The following is a 10,308-nucleotide window of genomic DNA, read 5'->3' as shown; positions in this document are numbered from 1 at the left end:
GTCCATTGAAAATTCTGTAACAGGTGAGATTACCAGTTGGATTCCAATTATTGACTGTGGGTCATCCATCAAGTTATGTTTTCCTTCATTTCTTACAACACTTGAAGTCTTTTTTGATTCTTTTTCATTAAAATAAAATCCTTTTTGGATTGTGTTTTCACTGAAGATAAGGGACTGAGGGCTTCAGAGGCTTCTCACCTCTGCTGACTTTTCCTCTGTGATTTACACATGGAGAAAGATGCAAGTGGGCTGCAGCTTTCCCCACTCCTGCCTCTCCCAGGTACCACACACCAGAGCCCCCACTGCACCCCCTTGGGAACTCGTTACACCAGGTATCATACAAATCTTGTGTGAAAGGCAAACCAAAATACCAAAACCATACTTGGGGCTGACACTTGATGAATTCTCTGTAGCCTCAGACAGCACGAGGTGGCAGGCAGAGCTCTCTGCCCCTTCTGCCTCAGGTGAGTATCGATGCTGCTTTTCCTTGCAATGCAAATGTTTCAGGGCATACTCACTTGCATTATTAGTCCACATTCTTAAATCCAGAGGACAAAGGCATCAGCACACCTCAAGGATGCTTTTTTCCCTGTGCTTAAAACCACGATCTGCACACTGGGAAGCACAAGCAACATAGGTAGCTCCCATCCAAATGAAGCCAGAGAGCCTTAACTGTGTGTGCTGGATTGTGCCCTGCCTTTTGATAGCTCTTACATGTGATCACTATGATCACATCGTTTATCTTGGATGAGTGATAACTGGGTTGTTTTTCATAGTTCTATATCATAACATACAAAATCATTCCAAAGAAGCACCATGACTGGTGTAGCCTGACATTTATGCTGTGTGACTGAGCTGCTCACTCATGTATGGAGACCTGCTATGGTTCCAAGAACCAGCAGCATATTATCACATCAGGTGAGATTTCCTGGGGGTCATACTGCTATATTTATAAGCACAAGAAACAACTTAGGTTTCCTCCTTCAGTGGCAGCTTGAAGATACAACATCTTGCTTGAAATGATATAGGGGATCAGATGCCAAATACTGCCCCCAGGAAATTCATGGGACTCCTATTGCCACCAGCAACAATCTATGGGCTTCCCCTCATGCAATACTCCATCCTTGCCAAAATCAGTGGCTATAACTGCCAAGCTCGCCCTGGTACAAGAAGGAGGACCCCAGCCCTCACCCCACAGCCTTGCTCCTGCTGCAGAAATCAGCTCCTAGAGCCCCTCTGGGGTCCCTACGGGTCACTGTGGGTCACCCACCCTGCACCACCAGTAATCCCATCAGCAGCACGTTCTTCACTCAGATGTCCAGTAATTGAAAGCACTGGGAATTTTGACTTGCATGCTGGGTTACAGAAAAATATTATGACTAGGCATCAAACTCCTGCTGTGAAATACAACATATCCCAAAGGAGATCAGAGGCTCCTGCTCCTTTCCCTTTGAGGTTATACATGGCCAAGGTGCAGCAGGAATTAGGGGAATGTGGGTGAAGGTTGCCTCTTAACTGGTACAACAGCTATGAACTTTCAGGGAAAAAAACATGGCTTAGACCTCTGTTCTCTCTCCCTGAAATTAAACTCTACCTACCTAGTGGAGCACAGACCTCTGCTCTATTTCTCCCTCCTCAAAATTAAATTCAAGCTATGTAATGGAACACAGATGTCTGCTCCGTTTCTCTCTCCCCAAAATTAAAGTCTACATGCACAAAATAGTTTCAAAGAGAGATTTTCATGCCATGGCTACAAAATGTTTTAGGGAAAACATATGCATAGTGTGATTAGGGCCTTTATACAATGAAAAATAATGTATACTTTAGCCACTTACTATACCTGGTGTTATTTTGGTGTCTTTCTGTGTCTGAAACTGAAGCAAAAGGGAAGTCCATTTGACATACAAGTGCTTTGCTCTTCAGAGCCTCCAAAGAATACACGTCCAGATGCTATGCTGTTGATTAGAACAGGACCAAGAGTGCGCAAATGACATGCAAATATATTTGCAATCTCTACATCTTGATGATATCTAGTCACATTCGGATGACCTTCTTTCTTTTACTTTGCTCACAAAAATGTGCGTGACAGGGTCTAACTGCACAGATGTTTCAGAGGAAGCTTTTATCTGTGCAAATTCAAGGGCTCCTCCATGAGCGAGTATATTCTAATTTGTGCCAGAAGTTCTTACAGAAACATATTTTCTCCCTCAGCAACTCCACAATTACCTATGGCAAATACAACTGAAGAAAATCAAATATCAAACCTGCTAAATGCCCAGTATGTACTTGGTTTTCTTGGCAAGGCTTTCAAAGAAAGCTTTTTTATTCTCCATTCCTACAGCTCCTAGCACATGACCAAGATTGTGAATTACTCTCCAATACAAGTAATAAATCCCACCTCTGTTTCACTCAGAGTTAAACACAGACAACTTTGAAGTTCATAAGCTTGTGAAGAACCAGGCAATGTTTTCCTTTATTTAGGAAGAAAAGATTAATTGTCTCAGTAGTGGCTTTGAGCAACACGAGGCTCATTTGCTCACATCCTCTGGGAGAGGCAGAGCGATGCTCCTGGAAGGAGCCTGGGACCTCATGGTGGTTTGCTGCTGTTGGAGGGTCTGTTCAATAGGAGAAAATAGTTTTACGTGTGGCTAGACTGTGGCCAGCACCAGAGCTAGGGGTGGCAAACAAAACGCAACGATCATGTTTTGCTCAGGGACTAAAAGGGGCTCTTTTGCACTCTCTGCTGTCAACAGATCTCATGATATAATCACAAACTTCATGATGCTTTGGGATCTTCTTAGAGTTTTGGTGGCTTGAGGAATAATTTCAGGGGTTTTTTTTGATGAAACAAAAGATTTCACTCCTCAAGATTGTAAAAAAAAAGTTGATCCTTGCGTATCCTAAGTTTGTCTGTGAAGAATCCTAACCTTATTTTAGTAAAACATGTTTTAAAGTGCCAGGCCTGTGGTTATGAATGATGAAACTGAGCTCCTGAAAAACAAGGTAGAAAACCAAGAAATGATAGCAAGACCTCCTGGATCCTCATGCTGAAGCTAAGGTGAATATAAGAGCACAATAAAAGCTGAGAAAGGTGCAGACAGCCATACCCACTCTGTGCAGGAGCTGGCAGTGGCTGCAGAAAGTGACATCTGGTCTGGGATAATCTCCCTTCCTGTACAGGGGTTTTAAGTGATGGCAACGCCACTGATCTCAGAGGACTTGTTCCAGATTTAGCTCCGTGTGGCATTGGAACGAGACCGGCTGCAGCTGCTCCAGGCTGCAGCCCCAAAGCACTGAGCATCCCCAGGCGGGTGCTGCAGCATCCTCTGGGCCAGGGTCCCCTGGGAGAGCCAGAGGCTTCGGGTACGGGGGGGCAGGGTGGTGGGGTGGCTCTGGTGCCATACGCTGCATCGCAATGGATGCAGCCAGGACAGGATCTGCTGTTGGTTAAATGAACCATCCCCATCCCAGGGCAGAAATTTGGCTCGCTCCAACTTCTTGACGCACATCCCATCCCCACAGCAGCAAATCACGCTGGAACCAGCCTGTGGGAAGGGTGGTGAGTTCAGCGCCTGGAGCCGCTGCTGGATTCAAAACCAGCGGCTTGAAAATCCTTCTGTCCAGAGCTCACATCACTGATTCAAAGCTTTTGAGTGACAGCTTTCTCTCCTCCCAATCCTTTCATCAGTATCTGGACACTGGTCTTTTTATTTGCTTTTTGCCATCCTAAAGCCACTATGAATTTCAAAACCAGAGGTGGGAAAAATCACCCCCTCATGCCCTGCTGAGTATGTCCACACACCAGAGAAATAGAGATGATAACTAGGATGTGTTGCCAGGTGTGTTCAAGGCAGTATGATGGCAATGAAGAGGAAGCTTGACTAAAAATATCCACCATGACAAATTGCACAATAAAACAAAGAAACAAATTAATATTTATAAAATATTTAGGCTTCCCTGGCTTTCACTTTGAACATTAGATTTTCTTGCAAGCTCAGATTAACATGTAAATATGCATAAAATCAGCCCATTATTTGCAAAAATGATTCCTGTCACCACAGAATACCAGCAGGTTTTTCTTTTTGATGCATTTTAGGTAAGGGGTCTGAGTGTTACTCATGCTGAATTCTTTAAACTCTGCCAGCAAGTTACTTTCATTTTTAGGGCCTTTTTGCTTTACCGAAGAGGTGTAAAAGGCTTCTGTACAAATGAGGACTGGGAATGAACTGTTGGTCTGTGAAATGGAATTATACTTCATCTGAATTATGATATATAGATAAAATAGCTCAAATATCGGAGAAGTGACACATCGAAACACAAAACTCATTATCGTTCACATGTTTTGCTAAAATGTTTACAGCTTATCAATAGTCCTCAGTTCATGCTTTTTCCCCATGATCTAAATGTTTTGCTTTTATAGAAGAAATGTGATCATGGATTTCCCCACAAGGAACTGAGTTGTTCTGAAAGAATTAGATGAAAGACAATGAAACAACTCAAAATCCTGCTGCGTTCACACTTGCACTAAACAGCACCAAGCAGACTTTGCACTAGATGACCCGCTTGAGAGCCATGAAAATCTTCCTCAAAATCTATTTCCTCCTCTTGTTATGTGCACAGTATTTTCATTACTAGTGAGGGCTGTACCAAAAAAAAATATATCCTTTGAAAACACAAAGAATGTTGTTCTATATTTTGTTCATTCAACTGCTTAACTGTTTCCTTCATTTAGTGGCATGGTTGTTTGTAGTAATACAAATTTTGTTGTAAAACAGAGCAAGCTGTCATCTGTTTTCATAAAAATAAACATGTTATGAAATATTTTTTAAAGCATTTTAATCACCTGATCTGAATATTTTTAAATTAATCCAATCATTTAAAGTGATATGGTTTGATATGGCACTGTAAAGTAATGGCCTTGCTTTTAAATCAATAAGTCCTAATAAGAAGGCATTTAACATCAACCTTTTCACATCAATTACCATGACTTTTTACTTCTGAAATATAGCAGCTCCTGTGGGTCCTGGGCCTGCATGTTCAGACAGTGAATAATGAATGTGGGGGAGATCAGGTCTTCAGCTGGGGAAATCGTTTCTTTTGCTCCTTGGATCTGTTACCCACCCATGATGAATTTTCTTTCATCTTTTCCTCCAGCACAACAGCATTGGATCAGAGACTTGTACACACACATAGACTTGCCCTCTTTGCTTAAAACCTCTATAATATTTTAGGATTAAAATTTCATTGCTTTAACAAAGTGTTCTTCAAGTTTTATGCTTATTTCTCCTTTTTCCTCATTTCACTTGTGATGGAGGCAAAAAGAGCCCAGGCATGTTGGTCGCTGCTGTCCCTAATCTGAGCCCCTCTTCTCCCTCCAGGCAGACACAGGACCAGAGCACTGGATGCAACATTCCTCTTTTCTCATCCATGTATTTGGACTTCAGATTTGCAGGTTGTCTGCACTGAACTCTGGAGGAGAGGAAGGAGATTGTCTCAGGGAGATTTGTAAGGTTTTTGCGCTATTTGCAGAGCATGCAAACCTAGATTATTAAATACTGCTGAAACACAAGCCTGGCCAAAACTGGTTTTGGGATATGGTCCTCTCCATCACACCAGGAAAAGCTGTTGTCAAAACACAACTGAGCTTTCAGTCTAAATACTACTGGCACTGTCAGATCCATCCTCAGAGAGAAACTACAGAACAGCCCAAGTTTCAGTAAATGATGTTAACACCCTCCCAGGGCACCTCTGTCAGCAACCGCTTCAGTCAGACTGTTTCAGGTTTGAACCAAAACCCTGGCACCAAACCCTCACCCCACAGCTGCTGTTTCACAAGGCTCGCTCTCCCATCGGTGATGGTTGCCAGAGCACCAGGAGAAAACAGAGAAGAACCATGTGTGGTTCTCCAGCTGAAAAGTACCAAAATTTGCCTATTGAAGGTTTGATTTGCCCATTTTTTTTTTTCCTAGATTGACAGCTCCCACACCATGGTGCCTACCCAGGGAGCTGCAGGGATGTACATACACAGACAGGGGCTGCTTTGAAGCCTCCTGGCCAAGGAGCCAGCAGTAGGTGTGTGGGAACAGCTGTTCCTGACCAGGGAAACTGAGCTTGAGATTCGAGCTGTGACTGTATTTTCGTGGCCATATCTGTCCTCTAACACATGAATAGCCAGACCTTGTCCTTCCAGTCACTCTTGCTGAGCTTCCTGCTTAAAGCCAGAGCAGCTGAATTTGGCCCATTGGTCACCCATGGGTCCCTATAGCTTGCACTCCTATGGGGAGACACTGCCAATGAAGTCACTGCTCCTTTTCAGTGTTAGGATGCTAAGGGATGTATGTGAACATATGTGTATATACACACATATAGATCTTCTCTGAATATCTATCTCTGGGCTCACTTGGAAGTTCTGATGTATAAAGGCCATTGAAATAAACTATATGGACTTCACAAAGATCGGGCTGCTCTAGAATTTACTTCTGCCAAGGCAGATTTAGAGAAAAGCAGTGCAATGTCACTGCTCCACCTTTTGTTAAGAAAAGCTTGTGAGGAAAGGAACCTCCTTATTTTCTTCTCCAGACTCTCATTATTCCTCAGGCCCACCAAATGCTCTCAGACAACCTGAGCTTATCACTTTTCCTAGAGAAGTTATTTCATAGACTCAAGTCCTTGTTTCCTATCTCCCAGACGATTCGGTGATAGCTGCCATAGCCCCCAGCTCCTTCTGTACCTGAAGAAATGTCCTCACAGAACTTCAAATGTCTCTGAAAACTGCAGCAGGAAACATACTGAAAAGGAAAAGTTTGATGAAGAGAGACAAGAGGTGGTAAAGTACAAGGAGGAGAATGGAAATAAAGAAGATACTGCAGAATTCCCTTCTGCTACTTCTCCCCCCACACACATCTTTTTTTAAGGTCTCAAAACTCAAGACTTTCCTAATTACTAAGAAAAATACCTTCAAGCAAGAAAACAAAATGTATTTCTCTTAGAAAGCACAAAGCTATAAAAAAAAGACTAAACCAGTAGATGCTCAACAGATTTAGCCAGACATTGGAACAGCTCAGCATGTAACCTACTGTTGTCTCATACAAAGCCTTACCTACCCCTCTCATCTTAGGCACTATACATAGCCTTCCTCAGCCCTCACTAATTGACTTAATGACGCCTCTGGGAGGAGCTAACTCAATATAATCCCTCCCTCCGCAAAGCCCTTTCTATCACCTGCTCAGCTGTAGTTATTTGAGACTTTTGTGCTGGGCTGTGTCTGCTTTACTTTTAATTGCACTTTTGGCTATTTTTTGTGGGGTTTATTTAGAAATTCCTTTCTATTATTTTTTCATTCTACTTATGTTTTTATGGTGTGTCTTGTGTAACGCTCTTTCTTTGTGGTTTTTGCACTAGTGGGCTGTGCTTGCCCTCTGTCCTGCAGGGTCCACTGATGTATCTTTTTCCAGCAAAGAGTCTAAGTTCTTTAAAACAAAAAAATCTTATTTCCTTTATGATTTCAGGGACTGCTGGTGTTTGGACAACTGTAAAAGGGTATTTCTAACCACATGAGAAAGCTAATTTCCCCTGATAAAAACTAGATTTTTTTTTTTTTTTGGTAAGTAAGAATTATATACTGGCTGATTCTCTGTGCCCTACAGTGTTTAAATATTAACTTCAGGAGTATTAACTGCTGCATAGCCAGGTTCACCTGCAAGTACCTGAGTCCTCAGTTGAGTTGAAGATGCTGCAGGGCCTGGAAGTCCTTGGTGAGGAGAGGAGAATTCAGTGCTGCCCACCTGGGGCTGGGGAGAGCTGGTGCTACCCTAGGGGAGCTGCGCCTCTCTCTGCCAGTGTCTTGCAAGGAAAAACAAGCTCAACAGGCTGTATGGAACAGGTAGTAAAAGCTGCCTTTTTTTCTTTCATTTTTATCTTTCTATCAAACTCCTCTAAAAAAAAAGGGATTTGTTTACCAGTTTCAATTTGATGAAATACAAATGTAAAAAAAAAACAAAAATAAAACCCACAAATTTAATAACACGATTCTGGGATGAGGGGGTGGATTTCAGTGTTCTTAACAGTGCTCTAAATAGTATGTCAGCAACCAGCATGACTGTTGCAACAGCTTTAGCCGAATTGCAGATCTGAAGAAAATTCAGATTGTTTAGTATGAGAAAGGGACACTATGTCAGTTGTTACAAAAAGGAATGTCTCCAGTTGTTTTTTGGTGGTTATCTATTGTTGGAAATACCTTTCTTTATGATAGGTAATAAATTGGCTGTTCTGAGGTGCTACTGATAATCTGACTTCAGCATATGCTGGCAAACTATTCATAATGTTAGCAAAATTACTAGTTAAATCCAGCAAAGTTCCTTATTAAAACCTGAAGGTTTAGAGTACTGTTTCTTGCTCAACCTCAAAGCCTGAGAAAGTAGTTGGGAAAACTGTAGTCAATGTGAGGAAGGCAAAGACAATGTGTGAATTGCCTGCAAGGAGAGCAAGAGTGGGGCTGCTGTTCAGGGATGTTATAGGCAGTCTCTTTTGAAATCTGTAGTTTCTTGCTTTCCCAAGCTTTACACTTGTCTAGTCCATTTTCTGTTTTTGATCCCCAAAGGTGGGATGTACAGAGCTGCTCATTTCCTAAAAGTTTCTGGGAATCCTGTTGCAGATCACAGGAACTGGTGCCAGACTTAACTCTTCTATCCACCCATCAAGTACTGATTAGATGCCTTTTACAAGAACATCCAAGTGGGTCACTGTCTTTAATGTCTAGCATGGCCAGACTCTCACCAGTGAAACCTGCTGAGTATTTTGTTCCTATTTGGAGCATCCTCCTTGCTGCTGTGACCTTGCCCGGGCTGCACAGCAGATGATGCTTTTCCTCTCAGCCTGGGCTCATCTGCAGCCCTGTGCTTGGGGCACCCTCTGGAAAGGATGATGTGAGCTTGAACTTTCCCTGGCTGGAGAAGAGACTGAATTTTCCTCCCATTTTTGCATGAGAGCTCAGATCAGCAGGCAGCAGGATAAGAAGCAAGCAGCAGTTTTATGGAGAAGATCTTGCTGCTCTCCAAAGAGCTGGGGCACCAGCTCCTGGCTTCAGGCTGTTGATGCACATGGTGTTACATGAGTATGCCCTGGAGAGCCACAGTGTTTGGGATCTTTCATTTCCTTTGGATTTTTATTAGCTATCTTAGACATCCAGCTGTGAGAAATGCCTTCCAACTTGCAGGGCTGTGCTGGTGTAGATTTGGGGATTTGGGGCAAATTTGTTTTTTCCACTTTGTGTTTTGGGATATAGGCACTTACTGTGCTGCCAAATTGCAGAGTTTTCATCCAGATGGAAGGAGGTAAATAGATGCTCCCCTAGCAAGGGGAGCACAGGGGAAATACCTTTTGAGATGTAGAGATGTGCATGCAGTATGCCTACTTCATACCTTTCTAAGGATATAATTGTCTGTGTCTTTCATATTGGTACTCAGGGGCAAAGTTTGGGTTTGTGGTGTTTCTCATTCAATCCTGGAGCTGACAAGGTGAATCCCCTCCACCACTGATTAGTCCTGACCCTCTAATCCCTTACCTTGAAAACAGCTTTTCCCACGCAAAACAGCAGCAAGGTGGTTTAGGGTTTTGCTGTTGCTCTGGTGCCTTAAACAGGCATCAGGCTGAGGCACAGCACAAAAATGCTGGTGTCCCTCATGGGGTTGGGACAGCTCTGGGAACCATCTCTATGCAGGACCTGGTGCAAGCACGTTCCTCTGTGGTTACCCCAAAGCAGCTTTGGTTTCTACAGCTGCACCTTGGAGTTGATGCACTGACATTTTCCCTCTTCCTTTAAGAAAAAAAAAAATCTAGCATTTAAACATTTGCTTTGGTAAAGGATGAAATAGAAAAGTAGGTCAGATTTGAAGGATCCCAGCCCTGACAGCGTCCCTTCTAGAGCTCCAGACCCAGGTTTTTGGAGAGAGACAGAATATGACTGCTGCGGTACTTCTCACTCATCTGTGCTCTTTGTGCCCCAAAATGCCCAGGATAAATTTTTATCTCCATGCTTTTAAGGGAAGGATTTGGTTGCCAGCAATATATTTATGAAATGAAACTACCTCTGTTCAGCTCCTTTGAAACTTAGCTGGTTTTTGCCAGGAAGAAAGGTTATTTTTTTGCTTTTAAATAGTCTAAGCTAAATTAGCTGGAACCTAATTACAGAATGCTTTTGATTTAAAGCCAGACAATGCGCTCTGGAAGCTAGGATCAAAAATGACAAGACTTGATGTCAGTGAAGGATTAAGAAGGAAAAGAAAAATGACTGATTAATTTTTAAAATCA

This window comes from Nesoenas mayeri (genome assembly GCF_963082525.1).
Source record: "Nesoenas mayeri genome assembly, chromosome: 10".
NCBI lineage: Eukaryota > Metazoa > Chordata > Aves > Columbiformes > Columbidae > Nesoenas > Nesoenas mayeri.
The sequence above is the reverse complement of the archived record's forward strand: the minus strand, read 5'-3'. Positions refer to the sequence as shown.